The following is a 10,259-nucleotide window of genomic DNA, read 5'->3' as shown; positions in this document are numbered from 1 at the left end:
CTCAATCCTTCAATCCCTGTAGGATCGACCTCACTCCCGTGAGTTTTAATTACTTGATACGACCCGGTACCCTTGCCGGTTAGATTTGTGTGTTTTGGGAGAAATTTATTTTTCACCAAAATACTCATCATCCGTATGCTAATCGGAAGGGGGATTCCTTTGTGGTGGAATGTGGAGTTGTTCGATATGCCCATAGGACCTGTGGAAGCTCTTCTGCCCAGGCTCCTTTTGCATTTTGTAATCTCCGTTTTAGCCCAGCCAATATGACTTTGTTAGCCGCCTCGGCCTGTCCATTGGCTTGTGGATGCTCAACTGAGGTGTACTGGTGCTTTATATTCAAGTCGGCTACTAGTTTTCTGAAACCTGCATCCGTGAATTGAGTGCCATTGTCTGTAGTTATCGAATATGGAATCCCGAATCTCGTGACAATGTTTCTATATAAGAATTTTCGACTCCTTTGAGTGGTGGCATTGGCTAGGGGCTCTGCCTCAATCCACTTTGTAAAGTAATCTACTCCCACTATGAGAAATTTAACTTGTCCTAATCCCTGTGGGAAGGGGCCGAGAAGATCGAGTCCCCATTTTGCAAATGGCCAAGGTGAAGTCACGCTGATGAGCTCTTCTGGCGGAGCGATGTGAAAATTGGCATGTTTTCGACATGGTGGACATGTCTTTACAAATTCTGTGGCTTCTTTCTGTAGAGTTGGCCAATAAAATCCTGCCCGGAGTACTTTTTTGGCGAGAGCTCGTGCTCCGAGATGATTGCCACAAATGCCGCTATGTATTTCTTCTAGCACTTCCTTTGTGTTGGAGGTCGGCACACATTTTAGTAAAGGTATTGAGATTCCTCTTTTGTACAGGATGTTGTTTATGATGGTTGTTGCACGAAATTGTGATCTCCAGGCTCGAACAAATCCTGGTAATGGCTCCAGAGCTTGGTGCTCTGATCTTAATTCATAATTGTCACAACTTCGATACAACTAACCAGCAAGTGCACTGGGTCGTCCAAGTAATACCTTACGTGAGTAAGGGTCGAATCCCACGGAGATTGTTGGTATGAAGCAAGCTATGGTCACCTTGCAAATCTCAGTTAGGCAGATATAAATTGATAATGATGTTTTCGAATAATAAATAATAGAATAAGGATAGAGGTACTTATGTAAATCATTGGTAGGAATTTCAGATAAGCGAATGGAGATGCTTTTCGTTCCTCTGAACCTCTGCTTTCCTGCTATCTTCATCCAATCAGTCTTACTCCTTTCCATGCCTGGCTTTATGCAAGGGCATCACCGTTGTCAGTGGCTACATCCCCTCCTCTCAGTGAAAAATATGCTCACATGCTCTGTCACAGCACGGCTAATCATCTGTCGGTTCTCGATCATGTTGGAATAGGATTCACCCTCCTTTTGCGTCTGTCACTAACGCCCAACAATCGCGAGTTTGAAGCTCGTCACAGTCATTCAATCATTGAATCCTACTCGGAATACCACAGACAAGGTTTAGACTTTCCAGATTCTCTTGAATGCCGCCATCATTCTAGCTTACACCACGAAGATTCCGGTTAAGAGATCTAAGAGATATTCATTCTAGCTTATTTCATGTAGAACGGAAGTGTTTGTCAGGCACGTGTTCATAGGGGAGAATGGTGATGAGAGTCACACATAATCATCACCTTCATCACGTTCTTGGGTGCGAATGGATATCTTAGAAGCGAAATAAGATGAATTGAATAGAAAACAGTAGTACTTTGCATTAATCTTTGAGGAACAGTAGAGCTCCACACCTTAATCTATGGAGTGTAGAAACTCTACCGTTGAAAATACATAAGTGAAGGTCCAGGCATGGCCGAGATGGCCAGCCCCCTATTGTGATCTAAGATAGCATACAACTGATCAAGGATGCCTAATACAATAGTAAAAGGTCCTATTTATAATAAACTAGTCACTAGGGTTTACATGAGTAAGTAATTGATGCATAAATCCACTTCCGGGGCCCACTTGGTGTGTGTTTGGGCTGAGCCTGAGTGTTGCACGTGCAGAGGCCATTTGTGGAGTTGAACGCCAGTTTCTGTGCCAGTTTGGGCGTTCAACTCTGGTTTTGGATCCTTTTCTGGCGCTGGACGCCAGATTTGGGCAGAAGGCTGGCGTTGAACGCCAGTTTACGTCATCTATTCTTGGCCAAAGTATAAACTATTATATATTGCTGGAAAGCCTTGGATGTCTACTTTCCAACGCAATTGGAAGCGCTCCATTTCGAGTTCTGTAGCTCCAGAAAAGCCATTTTGAGTGCAGGGAGGTCAGAATCCAACAGCATCAGCAGTCCTTTTCCAACCTCTGAATCTGATTTCTGCTCAAGTCCCTCAATTTCAGCCAGAAAATACCTGAAATCACAGAAAAACACAAAAACTCATAGTAAAGTCCAGAAATGTTAATTTAACATAAAAACTAATGAAAACATCCCTAAAAGTAACTAGATCCTACTAAAAACATACTAAAAACAATGCCAAAAAGCGTATAAATTATCCGCTCATCACAACACCAAACTTAAATTGTTGCTTGTCCCCAAGCAACTGAAAATCAAATAGGATAAAAAGAAGAGAATATACTATAAATTCCAAACTATCAATGAAACAGAGCTTCAATCATATGAGCGGGACTTATAGCTTTTTGCCTCTTGAATAGTTTTGGCATCTCACTTTATCCATTGAGGTTCAGAATGATTGGCATCTATAGGAACTTCAGATTTCGAATAGTGTTATTGATTCTCCTAGTTCAGTATGATGATTCTTGAACACAGCTTCTTTATGAGTCTTGGCCGTGGCCCTAAGCACTTTGTTTTCCAGTATTACCACCGGATACATAAATGCCACAGACACATAATTGGGTGAACCTCAATTAGAGGTGTCCAGGGTTCTTAAGCACACTCTTTTTTTTTTCTTTGGACCTTGACTTTAACCGCTCAGTCTCAAGTTTTCACTTGACACCTACACGCCACAAGCACATGGTTAGGGACAGCTTGGTTTAGCCGCTTAGACCAGGATTTTATTCCTTTAGGCCCTCCTATCCACCGATGCTCAAAGCCTTGGAGTCCTTTTTATTTGCCCTTGCCTTTTGGTTTTAAGGGTTATTGGCTTTTTCTGCTTGCTTTTTCTTTTTCTTTCTAAATTTTTTTTTCGCCCCTTTTTTTCTTCTTTTTTTTTTCTGCAAGCTTTGTTCTTTGCTGCTTTTTCTTGCTTCAAGAATCATTTTTATGATTTTTCAGATTATCAAATAACATGTCTCCTAGTCATCATTCTTTCAAGAGCCAACATATTTAACATTCTTAAACAACAACTTCAAAAGACATATGCACTGTTCAAGCATACATTCAGAAAATAAGAAGCATTGTCACCACATTAATATAATTAAACTAAGTTCAAGGATAAATTCAAAACTCATGTACTTCTTGTTCTTTTGAATTAAAACATTTTTCATTTAAGAGAGGTGATGGATTCATAGGACATTCATAACTTTAAGACAAAGTTACTAACTACTAATGATCATGTAATGAAGACACAAACATAGATAAGCACATAACATAGAAAACGAAAAACAGAAGAAAGAAGAACAAGGAATGAATCCACCTTAGTGATGGTGGCGTTTCCTTCATGAGGAACCAATGATGTCCTTGAGCTCTTCTATGTCTCTTCCTTGTCTTTGTTGCTCCTCCCTCATTGCTTTTTGATCTTCTCTTATTTCATGAAGCATGATGGAGTGCTCTTGATGTTCCACCCTTAGTTGTCCCATATTGGAACTCAATTCTCCTAGGGAGGTGTTGATTTGCTCCCAGAAATTTTGTGGAGGAAAGTACATTTGAGGCATCTCTGGGATCTCATGTAAATGAGCTTCTTGCGCCTCTTGAGCTCCATGATTGGGCTCTCTTGCTTGCTCCATCTTTTTCTTAGTGATGGGCTTGTCCTCTTTAATGAGGATATCTCCCTCTATGTCAATCCCAGCTGAATTGCATAGGTGGCAAATGAGGTGAGGAAAGGCTAACCTTGCCATAGTGGAAGACTTGTCAGCCACCTTGTAGAGTTCTTGAGGTATGATCTCATGAACTTCCACCTCTTCTCCAATCATGATGCTATGGATCATGATGGCCCGGTCTATAGTAACTTCAGACCGGTTGCTAGTGGGAATGATTGAGCATTGAATGAACTCCAACCATCCTCTAGTTATAGGCTTGAGGTCCAATCTTCTTAGTTGAACCGGCTTGCCTTTGGAGTCAACCTTCCATTGAGCTCCTTCTACACATATGTCCATAAGGACTTGGTCCAACCTTTGATTAAAGTTGACCCTTCTAGTGTAGGGGCGTTCATCTCCTTGCATCATGGGCAAGTTAAACGCCAACCTCACATTTTCCGGACTAAAATCTAAGTATTTCCCCCGAACCATTGTAACATAGTTCTTTGGATCCGGGTTCTTACTTTGATCATGGTTCTTGGTGATCCATGCATTAGCATAGAACTCTTGAACCATTAGGATGCCGACTTGTTGGATGGGATTTGTTAGAACTTCCCAACCTCTTCTTTGAATTTCATGTCGGATCTCCGGATACTCATTTCTTTTGAGTTTGAAAGGGACCTCAGGGATCACCTTCTTCTTGGCCACAACATCAAAGAAGTGGTCTTGATGGGCTTTGGAGATGAACCTTTCCATCTCCCATGACTCGGCTGTGGAAGCTTTTATCTTCCCTTTCCCCTTTCTAGAGGATTCTCCGGTCTTAGGTGCCATCAATGGTAATGGAAAAACAAAAAGCTTATGCTTTTACCACACCAAACTTAGAATATTGCTCGCCCTCGAGCAATAAACAAAAGAATAGAAGAAGAAGAAGAAGAAATATGGAGAGGGAGAGGGAGATGTGGTTTCGGCCAAGAGGGGTGTAGAGGGGTGTGTTGTGTGAATTTGATGAAGAATAGAGGGCTTTATATAGGGGAGGGAGGGGGGTTAAGGTTCGGTCATATGGGTGGGTTTGGGTGGAAAATTGGTTTTGAATTTTGAAGGTAGGTGGAGTTTATGAGGTAGGTTTATGGGGAAGAGTGGATGGATGTGAGTGGTGAAGAGGTGATGGGGAAGAGTGTTTGAGGTGATTGGTGAAGGGTTTTTGGGGAAGAGTGTTTATGGGGTTGTGTGAAAGAGAGTGGTGAGAAGAAGTGAGTAGAGGTAGGTGGGGATCTTGTGGGGTCCACAGATCCTGAGTGGATCCTGTGGGGTCCACAAATCCTGAGGTGTTCAAGGATTTACATCCCTGCACCCATTAGGCATGTAAAAATGCCTTTGTACCCAACTCTGGGCGTTCAGCGCCAGGTTGGTGGCCATTTAGGGCGTTCAATGCCCATTTGTGTGCCATTTCTGGCGTTGAACGCCAGAACCATGCCTGTTCTGGCGTTCAGCGCCCAGAAGCTGCCTATTTTGGGCGTTCAGCGCCAGAACCATGCTCTGTTCTGGCGCTGAACGCCAGACAGATGCTCCTCCAGGGTGTGATTTTTCTTCTGCTGTTTTTGATTCCGTTTTCAATTTTTTTTATATTTATTATGTGACTCCACATGATCATGAACCTACAAAGACATATAACTAAGAAAAATTTAGTTAGATAAATAAAAATTGGGTTGCCTCCCAACAAGCGCTTCTTTAATGTCAATAGCTTGACAGTGGGCTCTCATGGAGCCTCACAGATGTTCAGAGCATTGTTGAAACTCTCCAACACCAAACTTAGAGTTTGGATATGGGAGTTCAACACCAAACTTAGAGTTTGGTTGTGGCCTCCCAACACCAAACTTAGAATTTGACTGTGGGGGCTCTGGTTGACTCTGCTTGGAGAGAAGCTTTTTCTGCTTCCTCTCCATGGTTGCAGAGGGAGATCCTTGAGTTTTAAACACAAGGGAGTCCTCATTCCATTGAAGGAATATTTCACCTCTGTCAACATCAATCACAGCTCTTGCTGTGGCCAGGAAAGGTCTTCCTAGGATGATGGATTCATCCTCTTTCTTTCCAGTATCCAGGACTATGAAATCAGCAGGGATGTAAAGGCCTTCAACCTTTACTAACACGTCCTCTACTTGTCCATAAGCCTGTTTTCTTGAGCTGTCTGCCATCTCTAGTGAGATTTTAGCAGCTTGCACCCCATAGATTCCCAGTTTCTCTATTACAGAGAGGGGCATGAGGTTTATTCCTGAACCAAGGTCACATAGAGCCTTAAAGATCATGGTGCCTATGGTGCAAGGTATTATGAACTTTCCAGGATCCTGTCTCTTCTGAGGCAATGTCAGTTGATCCAGATCACTTAGTTCATTGATGAACAAGGGAGGTTCAACTTCCCAAGCATCAATGCCAAATAATTTGGCATTCAGCTTCATGATTGCACCAAGAAACTTGGCAGTTTGCTCTTCAGTAACATTCTCATTCTCTTCAAAAGAGGAATACTCATCAGAGCTCATGAAGGGCATAAGGAGGTTCAATGGGATCTCTATGGTCTCTAGATGAGCCTCAGAGTCCTTTGGTTCCTCAGAGGGAAGCTCCTTATTGACCACTGGACGTCCCAGGAGGTCTTCCTCCTTGGGATTCACGTCCTCTCCTTCCCTTACAGGTTCGGCCATGGTGCTTATGTCAATGGCCTTGCACTCTCCTTTTGGGTTCTCTTCTGTATTGCTTGGGAGAGTACTAGGAGGGATCTCAGTGATTCTTTTACTCAGCTGGCCCACTTGTGCTTCCAAATTTCTAATGGAAGACCTTGTTTCATTCATGAAACTTACAGTGGCCTTAAATAGATCAGAGACTAGATTTGCTAAATTAGAAGCATTTTGTTTAGAGTTCTCTGTCTGTTGCTGAGTTGATGATGGAAAAGGTTTATTATTGTTAAACCTGTTTCTTCCACCATTATTAAAGCCTTGTTGGGGCTTTTGATCCTTCCATGAGAAATTTGGATGATTTCTCCATGTTGAGTTATAGGTGTTTCCATAAGGTTCACCTAAGTAATTTACCTCTGCTATTGCAGGGTTCTCAGGATCATAAGCTTCTTCTTCAGAAGATGCCTCTTGAGTAATGTTGGATGCAGCTTGCATTCCATGCAGACTCTGAGAGATCATATTGACTTGCTGAGTCAATATTTTATTCTGAGCCAATATGGCATTCAGAGTATCAACTTCAAGAACTCCCTTCTTCATAGGCGTCCCATTACTCACAGGATTCCTTTCAGAAGTGTACATGAACTGGTTATTAGCAACCATGTCAATGAGTTCTTGAGCTTCTGCAGGCATTTTCTTTAGGTGAATGGATTGATGCGCATAAACTTGTTATGCTACGATTTAGGAAATTGCACGATCGGCAAAATTCCTTCCGGCAAGTGCACCGGTTATCGTCAAGTAAAAACTCACAATAGAGTGAGGTCGAATCCCACAAGGATTGGTTGAATGAGCAATTCGGATTAGAAGTGTGTTCTAGTTGAGCGAAATCAAGATTTAGATGAGAATTGCGGAATGTAAAATTGGCGGGAAACGTAAATGACAAGAAATTGAAATGGCGGAATCTTAAATTGCATGAATTAAAGAGCAGAAGCTAAATTGCTGAAATTAAAAGGGAATGGGGGTGATTGCATGAATTGAGTTGCAGAATGTAAAGAGAAAGTGGAAATCAGGAATGGGGAATTCATTGGGTTATAGGAGATATTGAGATCTCCGAATCAAAACATGTATATCTCTTCCTCAACCAATGCGTTCATTGAATTTTGCTTGGCAATCTTATATGATTGGATCCCAATCCCTTGGCTCACCAATTCTCTCTAAAAACAAACAAATTCCCAATCCCTTGGTTTAAATGTTCATAAGAAGAGATGATGCTCGATCACTGATTATACCACACAGTTTCATGAACCACAATTTGGTAGGATTACATGTCACAATATCCATCCAAACCCCAATCCAATTCACTGTGAGAAAGCTTCTCTAGCATGAATCCTCCATTCCTTTCCCAAGGTTCCGAAGGATTCCAATTATGGGTAGTTTCTTTCCCAAGACAACTACCCAATGGAATTAGATCGAGAAGCTTTCTAACAAAATTCAAGAGAAAAGATTGAAGAAGAAGATAAACTATTATTGATTCATTGAATTACAATAGAGCTCCCTAACCCAATGAAAGGGGGTTTAGTGAGTCATAGCTCTGAATTCAATTACAAAGATATGAAAACTAGCCTCATGAAAAAGTAAAAGTCCTTCCTAACTTAAATTCTATCCTATTTATACACTTTCTATATTGAGCTTCTGTTGTGTTTCTTGGGCTTTGAGGCCTCTCCCTGCTTTCCTTTTGCCTTGGGTTTATGATCCATAATCTTGATGAGGCTGTTGATCCAAATTCTATAATATTCATTGAGCCGACTTAGTGATAATCAAATAAAGACACATGACTCAATAAATTGAAATTTCAGACTCATCAATCCTTCAGGCCCAATCCCATAAACCATGATATTCAATTGGGTTTCATACCAGAGTAAGTTTAAGTTAATGTTTGTGCTCAAATACTAACTTAAACCGCAATATTTTTGGCCCAGAAACCTTTTCCAAGAGTGGCGTTTAAGTTGCAGTTTAAGCTTAAACTGCAGCTTAAACGCCAGACACTTCCAGTGATGCCTTTTGTGGAAGCACGTTTAAGCTTAAGTTTAAGGTTAAACTGAAGCTTAAACGTGGAAATGGAATAAGGCAGCCCTGGAGGGTAATATAGTCGAACACGTTTAAGCTTCAGTTTAAGGTTAAACTGAAGCTTAAACGTGGAGATAGAAAAGGCAGCCCTGGAGGTCGAACACGTTTAAGCTCCAGTTTAAGGTTAAACTGGAGCTTAAACGTGGAAATAGAGAAACTCATCCTGGAGGTCGAACACGTTTAAGCTCCAGTTTAAGGTTAAACTGGAGCTTAAACGTGGAAGCTGAGAAAGGTAGCCCTGGAGGTGTCGAACACGTTTAAGCTCCAGTTTAAGGTTAAACTGGAGCTTAAACGTGGAAATGGAGAAAGCAACCCTGGAGGAGAAACTTGGTCGAACACGTTTAAGCTCCAGTTTAAGGTCAAACTGGAGCTTAAACGTGGAAATGGCTCCCTGGTGCTTTTCCCTTTTCTGGCGTTTAACCTCCAGTTTAAGGTTAAACTGGAGGTTAAACGTGGAACTGCCCCCCTTGGTGCCCTTCTCACTTCTGGCGTTTAACCTCCAGTTTAAGGTTAAACTGGAGGTTAAACGTGGAAATGCTTCTTTGGTGAGACTTTCATTCTGGCGTTTAACCTCCAGTTTAAGGTTAAACTGGAGGTTAAACTTCAGTTTCAGCATTTCTTAGCCTTCATGATTCTGGCGTTTAAGCTCCAGTTTAAGGTTAAACTGGAACTTAAACTCCACATGTGATATTCAAGCTTCCTTTATTGATTTTGTTGCTTCCTTGCCTAGCCTCTTCTTTCCTGAAATCATCCAAACAATTGCATCAAAGTCTTGCAAAATTTCATGAGAATTCTTCCATTCATAGCATTCAAGTAATATAACTAAAACTCATGGAATTTGCATCAAAATCATACTGTTTGGATGGTTCATTGTTTTGTTATTCATTTAACCATTCTTGGTTACTTTAAGCTCAAGAAAATGCATAAAACAACTAAAACTAACAGAAAATTGCTAGTGAAACTAGCCTAAGATGCCTTGGCATCATGGATCCACCTGCAGAAGTGTCCAGTGACATCTTTGATAGCTCAGATAAACCATCATAGAATATATCCAGGATGGTCCATTCTGAAAGCATGTCAGAGGGACACTTTTTGGTCAACTGTTTGTATCTTTCCCAAGCTTCATAGAGGGATTCACCTTCTTTCTGTCTGAAGGTTTGGACATCAGCTCTAAGCTTGCTCAACTTTTAAGGAGGAAAGTACTTGGCTAAGAAAGCCGTGACCAGCTTATCCCAAGAGTTCAGGCTGTCTTTGGGTAGAGAATCCAACCATAATCTAGCTCTGTCTCTTACAGCAAAAGGGAAAAGCATGAGGCTGTAGACTTCAGGATCTACTCCATTAGTCTTAACAGTATCACATATCTGCAAGAATTCAGTTAATAACTGAAAAGGATCTTCAGATGGAAGTCCATGAAACTTGCAGTTCTGCTGCATCAGAGAAACTAATTGAGGTTTCAGCTCAAAGTTGTTTGCTCCAATGGCAGGAATGGAGATGCTTCTTCCATGTAAATTGGAATTAGGTGCAGTAAAGTC

The 10,259-nt window shown here is 41.4% G+C and overlaps 1 non-coding gene across 1 annotated transcript; it reads left to right on the top strand.

Annotated features, from left to right (window-relative positions):
• Window positions 1–9,797: 9,797 nt before the first annotated feature.
• On the top strand, window positions 9,798–9,905 carry LOC112787981 (small nucleolar RNA R71). The gene has a single exon (XR_003195364.1). It is a non-coding gene; the product is annotated as a small nucleolar RNA R71 (small nucleolar RNA).
• Window positions 9,906–10,259: the final 354 nt, after the last annotated feature.

Source organism: Arachis hypogaea, chromosome 20, assembly GCF_003086295.3.
Source record: "Arachis hypogaea cultivar Tifrunner chromosome 20, arahy.Tifrunner.gnm2.J5K5, whole genome shotgun sequence".
Lineage (NCBI taxonomy): Eukaryota > Viridiplantae > Streptophyta > Magnoliopsida > Fabales > Fabaceae > Arachis > Arachis hypogaea.
This window is presented reverse-complemented; position numbering and strand designations above follow the sequence as displayed.